This window comes from Erinaceus europaeus, chromosome 16 (genome assembly GCF_950295315.1).
Source record: "Erinaceus europaeus chromosome 16, mEriEur2.1, whole genome shotgun sequence".
NCBI classification, from domain to species: Eukaryota; Metazoa; Chordata; class Mammalia; order Eulipotyphla; family Erinaceidae; genus Erinaceus; species Erinaceus europaeus.
The window spans coordinates 10,317,444-10,333,732 of NC_080177.1; positions in this window are offsets into that span (position 1 = coordinate 10,317,444).

Below are 16,289 nucleotides of genomic sequence, written 5' to 3' on the forward strand. Positions count from 1 at the left end.
CCACCTCATATCAAATAATATTGCATCCGCCGATTGATCGCAACCTAATCAACACAACGAGTGCCACCCCAGCATGCTTCACTTCAGACTGTGTCCAGAGACTTCAGGTGTGGAATGACAACCCTTCAGCTTCATCATTCGGGTGAGACCTTTCCTTTCATAGTATTCTCTAATTCCATTCCAGGTGGGCCACTCCCCAGATGGTAGTTCTAAGAAAATGACTCGGGAGTCGGGCGGTAGCGCAGCAGGTTAAGCGCAGGTGGCACAAAGCACAAGGATCCCGGTTCGAGCCCTCAGCTCCCCATCTGCAGGGGAGTCGCTTCACAGGCGGTGAAGCAGGTCTGCAGGTGTCTGTCTTTCCCTCCCCCTCTGTCTTCCCTTCCTCTCTTCATTTCTCTCTGTCCTATCCAACAACGACGACATCAAATAACAACAACAATAATAACTGCAATAATGAAACATCAAGAGCAACAAAAGGGAATAAATAAAATAAATATTTAAAAAAAAAAGAAAAGAAAATGACTCAAGCCACTGAGTGACACTTGTAAGAGAGCTGAGTCGGTGAGGAAATAACTGAAGGAGTCTCACCAGTCAGCGGAGGCAAGTGAACTTGTGTTCTGCCAAGAGTCTGATTAAGTAAGTGATTCATGAAGCTCAGGTGAATGCAATGTCCAGGGCAAGAAAGCTGGATAGGCTGGGAGCTGGACTCGCTCAATGAGTGGCCAGAGGCCCTGGGCAGGACTTCTTTTTCTCTTTCTTTGTTTTTTAAAGATTTTTTTTTAACTTTTATTTTGTTTGACTGAACACACCAAAAGGCAAAAAAAAAAAAAAAAAGAGGAGGGTGGGCATACCCGCTTGGTTATTAGCTCCCTGCATTAAATTTGTGAGGGGAGACTGAGGAGACAGCTTAATTGTTACGCAAAAGGATTGATTTCATGCCTTGTTGTTAATATTCGGAGGCTCCAGCTGGCCGGGCTAGCTTCACGGGCGGGTAACAGAGACAACCAGACACACGGCTGGGCAGGGAAGCTGTATTTCTTTATTCAGGAACAACGATTCATAAACTAACCCAAACTAATCACCAGACAGAACTCTGTTGCCTCTTTCCCCCACGATGGCACCAAGCACTCTCTAACTCTGCCACTCTCTAACTCTCCAACTCTATAACTCTGCAACTGTGGAACTCTGGAACCCTCTCGGGGTTCCTAGGGGCGGGGCCAAGTGGGCCTGTGAAATTAGCAGGACTGATCCAATTTTCTTGGCGGGGGGGAGAGCTAGAATAACCCAATGTAAAGCATACAACAATGCCTGAGGCACCAAAGATCCTAGGCTCAATCCTTAGCACTTGTGTAGGCCAGAGGCCCAGAGCAATGAGGTCAAGCAGAACCCTGCGGAAGCAGTGCTCAGTTCCCAGACAACTCAGTGTGAGACTTCGAGGTCCTCTCCTTGGTCACCCAGGCCTCCCATGTGTCTCTCACAGCCCTGTGAGCACAGAGGTCTAGGGCGGGTTGGTGGTGGGTTATGTATGGGGGGTGGCTTCATCCTCCTACCAAGGGCCACGTGGCACGTATTTCTAGAAATCTGCTTTGGCGCCACTTCATCTTACTAACCTGATTTCACTCTTGTCTATGTCTGAATTGTTCGTGTTTCCATTTTATAAATAAAAATTATAAAAATTTTTAGAAATCTGCTTCCAGTCTTCTGGAGTGCAGTTGAGGCCTCTGGCATTGGGGCCATTTTGAAAATGAAGCAGCCCCTGCATCATTGTTCAGGGCCTCCTCTGCCACCTGCTTTCTCCTCAGAAGCACACTCCCTAGGACCCACCCCTCAGCTCCTAGCTCCTCCCCACCCGCAGGCTGAGGGTGTCACTTCTGACAAGCAACCAGGGTGCTGGAAGGATGCTTTCCAGGGACTGAAAGCTCCATTTGGTTACCCTGCCCAAGTTGGAGCAGCTGCAGAGAAGCTTCCAGGAAAAGGGGAAAAATAAATAAAAAGAAAGACAAGGAAGAGGAGGAGGAAGAGGAAGATGAGGAAGAGGAAGAGGAGGAGGAATAAGAGGAGGAAAAAGGGAGTTGGGTGGTAGCACAGTGGGTTAAGAATAGGTGGTGCAAAGCACAAGGACTGGCGTAAGGGTCCTGGTTCGAGACCCCACTCCCCACCTGCAGGGGAGTCGCTTCACAAGCAGTGAAGCAGGTCTGTAGGTGTCTGTCTTTCTCTCCCCCTCTCTGTCTTCCCCTCCTCTCTCCATTTCTCTCTGTCCTAACAACAACATCAACAACAATAATAACTACAACAATAATACAACAAGGACAACAAAGGGAATAAATAAATATTTTTAAAAATTTAAAAAAGAGGAGGAGGAGGAAGAGGTAGTGGAAGAGAAAGAAGAAAAAGTAGAGGAGAAAGAGGAAAAGGAAAAGGAGGAAGAAGGGGAAAAGGAGGAGGAGGAAGATGAAGAAGAAGAGGCAGAAGAGGAGAAAGGAAAAGGAAGAGGAGGAAGATGAGGAGAAGAAGAATAAGAGGAAGAGGAGAAGAAGAAGGAAGAAGAGGAGGAGGAAGAAGAGGAGGAGGAAGAAGAGGAGGAGGAAGAAGAGGAGGAGGAAGAAGAGGAGGAAGAAGAAGAGCAGGAGGAAGAAGAGGAGGAGGAAAGGAACCTTCTAGAACCAAGTCCCAGACGTCGCCCTCCTGCCTGGGGCTCTTAGCCTTCAGGGGACCCGCAGAGTGGTGGGGACATGTTCAGAGACTAGCCCCTCTGATCCTGGGGGTGTAAAACGCTCCTTCCCACATCTGGCACTGGAAGGGGAGTCTCTGGGGACCTCAACCCCTCATGGGCCTTCAGATTCACGGGGCTGTATTTCAGGTGTAGTTATATCCAAGAGTCAGTGTCCTCTGAGCCCCCACTACTGTGTGGCTGGGAGAAGCCTTCCTGCCTTCTGGAAGGGCTGCATGTGAAGCTGATTCGCTAAACCTCTCCTTCTGCTGGTGACATCATGTCTGGTGACACTGTCTTCATAGGAAGCCCACATGAAGCACAAGATTATTGCCAGGGAGGATGCTGTCTCTATAGATACATTTGGGTGTGAAAGGAGCACTGAAGCTGTGTAATCAGTTACTTCTCTCCAAGTCTTAAAGTGAGAGTCTTTGCCCAAATGTTCTCACCTGCTCAAGTCACATGCCAGAGACAGCTTCTACAGCTATTAAAACATTTTTTTTAAAGACTAGAATGTCTGTTTGTTCATCCACCTTACCATTCTGTAAAAAAAGGATTGACTTAATGTTGTTTTTTAATATTATAATATTTTGAAGTGTAGTTCTACCTACCTACACACACACATACACACACACACACACACACACAATAACTCCACCCATCACTCCACCCATCACCAAAGTGCCTGTGTGATCACGCCAGAGAAGCTTCTACTACTTACCCCACCTTCTGTTTTCCCTCCAATGACCACAGTAGTTTTTACAGAGCTTGAGAGTCAGTTTGGTTACTATTATTGCAACTTGTGTTTATGCTACAATGATCTATATTCTACACAGGAATGAGACCATTTGACACTTGACTTTCATTTCTTGACTTATTTAACCCAGCATAATTACTCCAATTCCACATTTTTTGCCCCCAACACAATGCCACTTTCTTTTCTTCTTATTGCCATCAGACTAAGGAGAGAGAGAGAGAGAGAGAGAGAGAGAGAGAGAGAGGGAGAGAGAGAGACATAACATTTTACCTCAAGTCCTAAAAAATGTTGAGGTTGTATTATGGGGTCAATGCCCAAGCTCAGAACCCCAGGACACTCTCACCCAGGTGAGGTGATGTGTTCTGGCTCAGAGAAGCCCTTCATTGTAAAAACTCTGGCGACACCAGCATGGAGAGGCTCTGTGTGGGACCTATGTGGAGTAGCCTCTCCAGGAGATTAGATGGGGGTGAGGATCAAGGACAGACAGACAGGAGTGTTCTGGCCATCTAAGTTATGTCTCCTCATCACTCCACCAAAGGAGTCTACTTCACATCCTCAGAGAGAAAGGACTTTGCAAACTCATTCCACTGAAATGAAGATCATCATCATCATCTTCTTCTCCTTCTCCCTCTTATTCCTCATCCTCCTTTTCCTATTTGATAAAAACCAAGAAAAATTGAGAGGGGAGAGAGAGATAGGGAGAAAGAGACACCTGCAGCTCTGCTTCATTGCTCATGAAGCTTCCTCCTGTGCACCCACTGGGGACTTGAACTTGGGTCATTGCACATGATGTGTGCACTCACTTGGGTGTGCCACCTCCTGGACCCAGCTTTTAAAAAAATATTTTATTTGTTTTATTTAAATGTGAGGGAGGTACAGAGACCAAGACACAAAGAGAAAGACCAGGTCCCTTATTAGTTCTGGTTTCTGGTGGTTGTGGGGATTGAACCTGGGAGCTTAGAGCTTCAGGCATGAAAGGTGTTGCAAGTACCATGATGCTGTCTCCCCAGCCTCAATCCTAGCTCTTTATCTGGTGCCTGAGAATGAACCAAGGGCCTTTTACATGCATGACACTGCTTAGCAACTTCCTGACCCAAATTTTAAATTATATATCAAGGTGGAAGAGAGAAACAGAGAGAGAGAGAGAGAGAGAGACAGAGAAGAGGCAAACAGAAAAACATCAAAGCATTACTCTCTTTTTAAAAAACAAATAGTTTGTTTATTATTGGATAGCGTTAGAGAGAAACTGAGAGTGAAGGGGAAGACAGGAGGTAGAGAGACAGAAAGACACCTGCAGACCTGCTTCACCACTTGTGAAGCTTGAACCTTCATCCTTGCGCACTATAATGTGAGCACTTAACACGCGGCACTGCTGCCTGGCCCCTGCAAACATTACTCTCCATCATCCATGGAGTCCCATCAGTGCCGTGCATGGTTCTTCCATGAATGAAGCCTAGTGCTTCACACTCAGCACTGTCTGCTGAGCTGTCTCCCAACTCTCTCAGTTCTCACTGGTATGGCCTCTGTAAAAGTGCTTGCTAGTTACAGTCAGGCCGTGCGTTCATCTCTGAGTCAGTCATCGTGATGCAAATGTCCACAGAGAAAATGGATCCTATCTGATCCCGTGGAAAGGGACAGAGGGAAAGAACTTGTTCTCCCAGGGAGGCTTTGTTCTCACAAGAGACCTAGTCTATGTGCATCACAGATAGAAGCAGGAACTGGGGCCAATTCTGTTTTAAGAATATATGCCCTTTGAGAATTTTCAGAAAGTTTGTGGAAACTTGAAGGCTTTCACAGAACATGGAGAAGAACAGAACATGGTGGGGGCTTTGAGTCAATGTTACCCAGATCACAAAGGGCTGAGAGATTTTAGCTGGCATCTGGGTTACTTCCCCTCTCTCTCTCTCCCTCCCTCCCTCTCTTTCTTTTTTTCCCCGTATAGATGCTGTGGAATGAACTCAGGGCCTCATGTATGTGAGACACCGCTTCACAGTCTTCCTGGCCTGATCTATTTTTTTCTTTCAGTTGTATGAGAGGAGAGACACTCCACCACTGCTCCACCACCCACCTGTGCTGCCCATGGTGCTCCCATGTGGTTCCTGATCTAAACTCAAAGCCATGGGCTCCCTGCTCAGCTCTCTCCTGGCTCGATGTGTGTTGTTTGTTTATTTATTTATTATTTTAAAATTTTACATTAGTGATTTAGTAATGATTGACAAGATTATAAGATAATAGGGGTACAGTTCCTACCACCAGAGTTCTGTGTTGCATCCACTCCATGGGAAACTTCCCTATTCTTTATTCCTCTGGAAGTATGGGTCAGAATTCTTATGGGGCATAGCAAATGGGGGGCACAGTGCAGAAGTTTCCTTTAGTGCCCAGGGTTGAGGCTGGGGGCTGGGGTGTGTGCATGGCAAAGCAAGAGCTTTCTTTTTCTTCTTAAAATGTATTTATTTATAAAATGGAAACACTGACAAGACCATAGGATAAGAGGGGTACAATTCCCATCACCAGATCTCCGTATCCCATCCCCTCCCTTGATAGCTTTTCTATTCTTTAACCCCATGGGAGTATGGACCCAGGGTCATTTTGGGGTACAAAACGTGGAAGGTCTGGCTTCTGTAATTGCTTCCTCGCTGAACATGGGCATTGACAGGTATTGACCATACTCCCAGCCTGTCTCTCTATTTCCCTAGTGGGGCAGGGCTCTGAGGAAGCAGGGCTCCAGGACACATTGGTGGGGTCGTCTGTTCAGGAAAGTCTGGTTGGCATCATGGTAGCATCTGGAATCTGGTGGCTGAAAAAGAGTTAACATATAAAGCCATACAAATTGTTGATTAATCATGAACCTAAAGGCTGGAATATTGCAGATGATTTGGGGTCTTCATGTTGGAAATAGCTAGTAGGTCTATTTTAGGTATATTCCAAAGGGCCCATGACTTTATTAGTTTTTGCCTGAGCCTGACATCTGATATGTAGGTGGACCCAAGTTATTGTCTGGGGAGATGATATCATGGCTGGAAAAAGGGCTAGAAAGCTGGATCAGAGAAGAGAATATCTCCCAAATATGGAAAAAGTGTATAAATATTGTTGACTGTAAGCCCCATGGATTTGATCTGGGGCCCATATTCAGCACATTACATTCCTATGTAACCTCTGCATCTCTGTAGGTCTGAACTTGCATTCTGTGGGCATCAGAATATTCTGAGTTGCCAGCAAGAGCCTTTTTATGTGAGCTGTCTTGAGGGCTCCTGGTTTTTATTTAACATTGCATGTTATCTTTCCTATTCTGATATGCTATTATTATTAATAATAGCACTGCACAGCTCTCTGACTTATGATGGTGGAGCAGGGGATTAAACCTGGGACCTTAGAGCCTCAGGCATGGAAGTCTTTTGTATAAGCATTATACCATCTTCCTCTGAGACCCTGCTCATGCTTTTAATTTCTCTTTCTTTCTTTTCTCTTTCCTTTCCTTTTCTTTCCCTTCCTTTCCCTTCCTTTCCCTTCCTTTCCCTTCCTTTCCCTTCCTTTCCCTTCCTTTCCCTTCCTTTCCCTTCCTTTCCCTTCCCTTCCCTTCCCTTCCCTTCCCTTCCCTTCCCTTCCCTTCCCTTTTTTTCCTTCCCTTTTTTTCCTTCCCTTCCCTTCCCCCCCTTTTTTTTTGCTTCCAGGGTTATTACTGGGGCTCAGTGCCTACACTATGAATTCACTGCTCCTGTTGGCCATTTCTTTCCCATTCTATTAGATAGGACACAGAGGAATTGAGATAGGAGGGGGAGATGGAGAGAGAGAGAGAAAGAGAGAGGGAGAGGGAGAGGGGGAGAGAGAGAGAGAGAGAGAGTCCTGCTGACCTGCTGACCTGCTTTGCGGCTTGTGAAGCATCCCCCTTGCTGGTGGGGAGCCTCGGCTGCAGCCTGGGTCCTATGTGGCACTTGACTGGTTGTGCCACCACCACCCAGCCCCCTAATTTCTTTTTCTTCATTGACTGGAACAACAGCAAAAAACCATGATTCTTATTCTTCATATGCATTTGGTGTAAAGAAATCTACTCTCAACCCTTGACTCCACCTAACTGTGTCTTGCAATGAACCTCCTTTCAAAGACTTTCCAATAAAGGTAACTGCAAAAAATGAATATCTAATATAAAATTGCAAAGTGTTATTTGCTAACCTATACAGGAAAAAAAAATACATGGGTGTGGAATGTTTAATGTATAGCCGGCCTGGAGAACTGTGGAGACTGAAGTGGCATCAGACATGGAAAAGCTAGAAGGGAAGCTGGAGGCTGCAGTGTGTTTGCCAAGTAAGGCCCCTGGATAAATTCTCTGTGGCTTTATACTGTAGACATATTCCTTCTAAATGAGAGGTGTCATTTCTTCTCCTGAATTTACTGGCTGCCTTTCTCAAGTGTAGTATGCAGTGCCTCTTGTGTGGAGCTCTAAAATTAGCTTTAAAAGTGGGCATAACAAGCTGCTGGCCTGGATTTTATCTGGTTTGTATGATATCTTTTAAAAAATCATGTCTAAAACCCCAGATTTCCAGTGTCTCTTGACATATTGGACAATCTGGCGGCATTGGACTTGAATTGTCTCCCAGTAAAGGTTGATTGTCTCTCTCGGTCATGAACTCTGCAGTTTGCCACAGTTCCTGTTGTCATTATATTCAGATGGATTTATTTAAATGGCTGGCTCCTGGGGGCATCTGAGCTTGTGACCAACATTATCCAGTCCCAACTCATCTAGGTAACGTAATTCTCTCGACAGACACCTATGAAGGCACCTCATGCATTCAAGACATAAAACATCTTGCAAGAATTTTTGCTTTGCTTTGCTTTACTTACTCCACCCAATAGCCCTTGGAAATAAGTATAATCATTCTAACCATTTTCTTCTCCTCCTCCTCCTCCTTCTTCTCCTCTTCTTCTTGTTCTTCTTGTTCTTGTTCTTCTTCTCCTCCTCCTTCTTGTTCTTCTTCTTGTCCTTCTTCTTCCTCCTCCTCCTCCTCTTCTTCTTCCTCTTCTTCTTCTTCTCCTTCTTCTCTTTATGTGATAGAAGAGAGAAAGGCAGCGAGGCATAAAGAGGAGAAAAAGAAAGACACCTGCAGAGTTGCTTTACTTCTTATGAAACTTCCCCCCCTTGTAGATGGGGGTTGGAGATTTGAACCCAAGTACTTCTTCATGTCAGCATTTGTTCTTAATTTAGCTTACTATCACCCAGCCACTTCATTTTAACCACTTTAAATATAGGATTCGGGGGAGCCAGGCCATAGCACGCTGGGTTAATCGCACATAGTGCTATGCACAAGGTGCCAGGTTTGAGCCCCCATTCCCCACCTTCAGTGAGGAAGCTTCATGAGCAGTGAAGAAGGTCGATAGGTTTTATCTTTTCCTCCCTCTATCTCCCCCTCCCCTTTCAATTTCTCTCTGTCCTAGCAAATAAAATAGGAGAGAGAGAGAAGGAGAAGGAGAGGGAGAGGGAGAGGGAGAGGGAGAGGGAGAGGGAGAGGGAGAGGGAGAGGGAGAGGGAGAGGATTTCCTAGTGCTAGAATGGAGCCTCAGCGACAATCTTAGAAGCAATAAACAAACAAATAAAAAGGACTCTGAATTCCATGATAGCACAGGAAGAAGCAGAGCCAGGATTCAAACCCAAAGACTACTCTGTCAGTTAACTGCAGCAAAGAGACTGTTGAAGGAACAGTTACCTACAACAGATTTCCCTGAAGTGCAAGAAAGCAATATCCGGAGGACCAAAGATCAAAGACTCAGAATTAGGAGTAAGAACACTGTAATTTCTTGTGGGGGGTGGGTGGGAGGGAATGCAGAGAGAGCCTCACACTTTATTAATGTGGACCTGAGGAAATTCCCCAGAATTCTCTTGGTCTCAGTATCCACAGTCTCTAAAATGGTGCTGCGGTAGGAATGGATAAATAAGGAGACCTCTGAATGCTCAACCTTCCAGATTCCTGTGTGTTTGGCGCATGAGCCAAGCAAGGAAGGAGTGGGTCCTTTGTTTTATTGGCTCCCTTTGCAAAAGGCATGGAGCAAAAGAGCACATTTGATGCCCACATCATTTTAGATTGATTATTTGTTTGTTTATTTATTTTATGAACAAGTTGTCTTGTACCAGGTCATGATGGGGTTTCTGCCTGGTTAAGAGATTTAGACAAGAAATCATTCTAGTCACTTTATGCTCACCACTGAGCAAAGCAGAAGGAACATTCTAAAGTAATTCATGGGCTGGCGCTGGCTCACCTGGTTAAACACACACCTTATCATGCATAAGGTCTGAGGTTCAAGCCCCCAGTCCCTACCTGCTGGGGAAGGGGAACTTCATAGTTAATGAAGTAGTTTCAGGTATCTCTTTCTCTTCTCTAGCTTCCCATCCCAACAACCTCTCTCTGTTCTATCAAATAAAAGAAAGAGAAAAAAATATATAGGTTTAAAAAATTAAGTAACTTGAGAATCTGTTATGAAGATGGAAAATGTAGCATCAGAAAGTATTACAATCCTGTGGCCAGGTGGTGGCGCACTTGTTTAAACACACATATTGCCACGCGCAAGGACCTGGGTTCGAGCTCCAGCTCCCCACCTGCAGGGGCTCTACTTCATAAGCAGTAAAGCAAGTCTGCAGGTGTGTCTTTCTGTCTCCCTCTCTACCTCCTCTCTCTTCTCAATTTCTCTCTGTCCTGTCAAATAAAATAGAAAGGAAAAAAATGGCCACCTGGTGTAGATAGAGGATTCATAGTGCAGATACAGAGTCTCAGTAATAACTCTGGTGGCAATACAAGAGAGAGAGAGAGAGAGAGAGAGAGAGAGAGAGGGAGAGAAGAGAGGAAAGAGGAAAGGAAGGAAGGAAACATTACAATCCTCGTGACTGTGGGCATAAGGAAAGCCCATCTCTATGGAGCACTGAGGGTAGAACAAGCAAATAACTAAGTGCATCACTCACCTTCCTTTCCACTCGATGGTTAAAGCAGCCGTCTCAGATCTGTCCCTGATTGTCCTCATTTTGCTCTGTGAGGAAGGTTAGAATCCAAATCCCTTCCTTGCCCAGAAAATAAAATTGAGGTCTGGGGACATTAAGTGACTTACCTGGCATCATCATCATCATACAGCAGCTGACTGTTGTCAGAGTCAAGGCTGGAAGTTAGTCCAGAGAGCTTTTTATTCCTTCATTCAACATCTCCAATCTAAACACTGGCTGAGGAGATAGGACTAATTTACCAAGAAATAATTAACAGGAGTAGGCATGTAATTAGAAGCTTAGATTTTGAGAGTAGGAAGGGGCCTTAGAGGCTACGTAGTATGATTTCCTGCTCAGACAGAAACTCGTCTCCATGCCCCTGACAATTGAGTACTTAGCAAATGAGTTGAGACCTACTTGTAGCGATAATTTTGTCCCTGGGAGTGGCATAGCCTAGTCCTCTTCTCTGCAGAGTTTTGTACTTATTTGAAAACAGCTCTTGGGAACCTATAAAACATCACATCTGAACTAAAATTCCTGAGCAAGTCTGCATGCTTCCATTATGCATGAGATTTTTGAGTGAGATATATTAAAAACTTGTCTTTTGGGTGTCTGGTGGAGCACGAGGACTGGCACAAAGATCCCGGTTTGAGCCCCCAGCTTCCCACCTGCAGGGGGGTCGTTTCATAAGCTGTGAAGCAGGTCTTCAGGTGTCTGTCTTTCTCTCCCCTCTCTCAGTTTCTCTGTTCTATCTAATAACAACAACAGCAGCAACAATAACAGGGGCAATAAGAACAACAAAAATGGGAAAAAATAGCCTCCAGGAGCAGTGGATTTGTAGTGCAAGCACCGAGCCCCAGTAATAACCCTGGAGCCAAAAACAAAACAAAAAAAACAAAAACAAAACTTTGTTGTCTTCCTTCAGTGGACTCTCAAGATGGCCTACAATAAATGAGACCTGATGTTCACATCCTCAAGGAATTCCTTGACAATGAATTTTGACTGCCATTTTGCCCTACATAGTCAGAAGTAAACATGCCAGTTCTGCGCCGAAATCTTAAGAAAGGCTGTCTTGGTGCTTTGCAGAGTTCACCAAGGCATACGAAATCTGGCTGCCCTGCTAAGAAAAGCATGGTGCCCAGGCGCAAAATGCTGCAAAGAGAGACCACTGAGGTGTCAGTTTAGGGAGAAAAGGAGCCATATGGGATGTTCCCGCTATGCTTGGAACCACTGGACTATACCAGCTCCAGCTGTCAACCACAAGAGAGGGTCCCAGCAAAACCAACAGAAGAGCCATCAGCCCAATCCAGTCAACACTCAGATTTGTGCAAGACAAAAAGAACCAAATATGAAGCCACACCTTTTGCAGGGTTTGCTATAAAGGTCCAGAGAACCAAAATAACCCACTCAAAAAAAAAAAAACGCTTAAAGCCAAAACTGATCTCCCTGATGCTGAGGATAGGGAATGGTGCCTCTGTTTACCGTGACTCCATTAGCACCGTCCTGGGATTAATTTGCATTGAGCAGTCATCTTTTTCATCACCCTGGGTGTGTTGCCAACTGTCGGTCCTATGCATTTGTCACACAATTGCTGTTTGCTACTTGTGTCTCATTTCTTCCCAAATGGTGTTATTAACCTAAATAAAAGGGATTTTTTTCCCCATTTTTCCCCCTTGATCATTTTTATCTTGTCTGTTGTGATTCATCATTCCAGCTTGATGAGATTTTATTGTAGAAAAAAAAATCTGTCATTGAATATAATTATTATCTCTTGCGTCCCCTGAAATTTGGCAAACATGCCACACAAATTTTATTCAAATCATTGAAAATCTGCTGAATGGAAGCAGGCGAATTTAGCCTTTTTGTTTCAGGACACTGATGATCTTCTGAGTAGACGGAGATCCATCAATTGAACAGCACTTTTAGAAAATGACCACGTCAGCCCGAACACCCATTCACATCTATCATGGACTGTGACTATTTTCTCTTGTACCCTCTGCAACCTGATAGACATGCCATACAAACTTTATTCACAATCAGTGATGAAACTGTTAAACCAAAGTGGGCCTACAGAGTCCCTTGGCAGGGCACGGAAAAGCCATCGGTGAGAGGAAATGCTTTAGGAAATGACCTCTCCAGATACACACCTGTTTCACCTGCTGTCCACACACGGCTTCTCTGTTCCTCTTCTTCGGTTGTACAATGATGCTTCAGAGGGTTTGCCTTAATGAAGTCCAGGAATGCTTGCTTGGTCTTTCCTCCAACTTTCTCAGGAAAAATTCTCCGGTTGAAAGAGAGGTGGATGCATCCTGAGGGCTGTTTTCTGTCCTGTTTAAATGTGTCATCAGGAAATGCCCCCGGGTCCTGTGTGCCTGTCTTGTCTGGTGTGGTCAGTTCTCCAAACCTGCATATGGAACTCCAAGGGCAGTTTTTATATATAAAGCAATATATGTACGAAAGACTTGTGTTTCCTCCAAATTTAGTGTTTTCCGTAAAGCCTCACCCCCATCTAAATTCTTTGATTTTTTTTTTCTTGTTTGGGTTTGGAGTTGTTTTTCCCTTGCATCTGGAGGACTAAAGAATTAGCACAGACATCCTCGTGGGAAGTAAACTAGCAAGTCACAGTAGGTGATAGTGTCGCTTGTTTTCTGTTAGTTGTTTTTTTGTTTTATTATTATTATTTTTTAAGAATGTGTGAAGATAGTCATGAGTGTACTTAAAGTGTTCTAATCCTGCTTCAGCTCCCTTTGGCTGTGTTTGCATAACAACAAATGTTTGATAGGGAAAAAAGTCATGTCTAGTGTCACGGGCAGTGTGTCCCTCCCCGTGGCTATTGGCCCCACTCTCCCTTTTTTCTTCTGTATAAGCTTGGGGGCAGTGGCACCACATAGCAGCAGTCATCAACCAACCACTGGGATCTACGTAGTGAAGAATGGCATCACTGTGTCAATGGCCTGCCCACACCACTGCACAGACACTTGGGTTCCTCAGTTTCCACCTCCCCCTCACCCTCCCCAGCCTTTGCCTGACTAAGAGGACTTCTCTAGGCCCCTGGGAAGAAGTCCTTGAGCTGCCTGGCTGTGTAAGACGACATGAAAAGGTGTGTGGTGGTGATGGGGGTGGTACAAGCCCAGAGGCTTTTACTGCCATTTGGGACCGTTTGCCTTCTGTAGATCCAGCCTTAATGTTTATCTGACATCCTAGTGAGAGCAGACCCTGCACAAAGTGGATATCAGAGTTAATGCTGTGAGGAGATCAAAGTAACTAGTTTTACCAAAGATAATGAAATACCGCATAATGTCTGCATTTTACCATTGGTTTGAGTGCATCCTTAGAAAACTGAATGTAATAATAATAATAATAAAAACCCAGGACTTTTTTTTTTCTTGGAGATTGTATGCTCTCTAGCAACTTTGTGTGAATTTTTTATACAAGCACTGTTTTATGAGTTATATAAAATGTTATAAAAATAGAAAAAAAAATTCTCCAGTTGAAATTTAACCTGACATCAGGTCCAGCTGATGCCTCGTAAATCCCACTCTGTTTCCCCTTCAACCATGAGCAATGAATTTTAGAACTTGAAGAGCACTGGATGAACATCCTGGCTATTTTTATTGAGAAGTAAAATGAGCTATTCAGTCAGCTTCTATGAAGTTCCTCCATATGAAATGAGAATGACTTCCTTATTCATGGGCATGCTCTGGCCACTCCAGTGACATTTTTTCTTTTTTCTCTCTAGGGTTATCACTGGGGCTCAGTGCCTACACTACAAATCCACTGCTCCTGGTGACCTTTTTTTTTTTTTCCTTTTTTTTTAATAAGATAGGACAGAGAGAAATTGAGAGAGGAGGGGAAGATAGAAAGAGGGTGAGATAGATACCTGCAGACCCGCTTCACCTCTTGTAAAGGGATAAGTGAGGACCCTGGGGCTTGAACCAGGATCCTTCTGTGGGTCCTTGCGCTTCGTACTATGTGTGCTTAACCCAGAGCGCCACTGCCCAACCACCCAGTGAGATAATCTTGTGAAAAGCACACTATAGGCTAGGAGTCACTTTATGCATGTTGAGTTTCCAGAGCCTTCCAGCTTTGTTGCAGTAATAAGCTGTGACTCAATGTGCCCCGATTGAAACTGGCCTCTTTCTTGTCACTTTTCTGAAGATGTGAACACCACCTGCCTGTTTTGAAGAATAGAGCAGCCATAAAAATAGTGCTGCTTTCTCAGCGCCATCTGTCAACATTAACCATTTGACCAAAGCCACCGCCTATCCTTTCGTTGTTGTTGTTGTCTTTTTTTGTGGTGGTTATTTGCATGCTTCGGGGTGGGGGGCAACTCTTTTGGGGCTCCATGCACATCTCCACCCCCCCCCCCCCGCAACCCACCCTAACCAGATAGACCACTCTTTATGCCCTTTTGAGAATTTGCATGGGTCTTTCATCACTAAGAATATGTAGGGTCAGACCTAGAGGTCACAGCTCCACCAAGATGGGGTAGAACATGGTGAACATCTAGAGTTAGCAAAACCTGGAGAGGCTGGAAAGGCTGGAGAGCAATGTAGTTGTGGGGAACTAGGGCACCAGGAAAGTAAAGAAATAAAATTGAATCATAAGCCAGGCAGTGGTGTACCTGGATGAGAGCACAAGTTATCATGCACAAGGACTCAGCTTCAAAACTCTGGTCCCCACCTGCAGGGGGAATGCTTCATAAGTGGTGAAGCAGTGCTACAGGTGTCTCTCTCTCTCTCTCTCTCTCTCTCTCCTTCTCTCTCTTCCGTGCCTCCTTCCCTCTGGATTTCTCTCTGTCTCTATCCAATAAATAATAAAAGTTTAAAAAATAGAATTATAATTGTTAAATATCTAGGTGCTAGGTCATAGCTATACACAAGTGAGTTGTCAGGAACCACCAAATCCAAGAATCCTGATGTCCTCATGGTACCAAATTTTGGGTCTGAATTGAATCTGTGACATTCTAGGTATTTGCGGTGGGAGTTACTCTGGACACAAAGCCAGGTAAGGTGGTAAGGTGTCCCTCAAGAGTTTTTCCAAGATGCCAACACTTGCTCAACCTATTAATTTCTTTCAGCTAGTGTTGAGTTAAATCCAGGAGTTTCCTTTTCTTTTACCGATCTGAGGGTCTTTCACAAACTGGGCCTATTGTAATCTAGTCTGAAAGGTAACTTTTTTTTTTTTCAGCAGAATTCCAGTCTTTGACAAAGGCTGAGTGAGAACCAAGTCAGTGATGTCTCTTTGGGTTCTCAAAAATGTCCAATTAAGGGAGAGCAGATCCCATGAGAATGGAGAGAACAGTGACCAGTTAGTTACACATCCTAAGGCAGCCATTTGTGATTTGCTCCCAATACCCAGGGAAATGTCTTTGGCTAGTGGAATCTAGCTGTCTGTGGTACCAATTTATCCTTAAATGTCACGTAAGTCCCTGCCCCACCAGGAAAGAGAGAGAAAAGATGGGAGTGTGGATGGACCTGCCAACACCCATGTTTAGTGGGGAAGCAATTACAGAAGCCAGACTTTCCACCTTCTGCACACCATAATGTTCCTGGGTCCATACTCCTAGAGGGATAAAGAATAGGAAAGCTATCAGGGGAGGGAATGGGTTACGGAGTTCTAGAGGTGGGAATTGTGTGGAGTTGTGTCCCTCTTATCCTATAGTCTTGTCAATATTTCCATTTTATAAATAAAAAAAAATTTTAAAGTTATGTAAGAGCCACCTAAGATATCTGCCATTTTTTAACCTTCTAAAGCTACTCCCCAACATTTTACAAAGGCATAGAGAAATAAAACCCACCACCATTTTACTAGCAAGAGGTGATTTGCTACCGTTGTGTATTGCTACTCTCTGCCCTTTC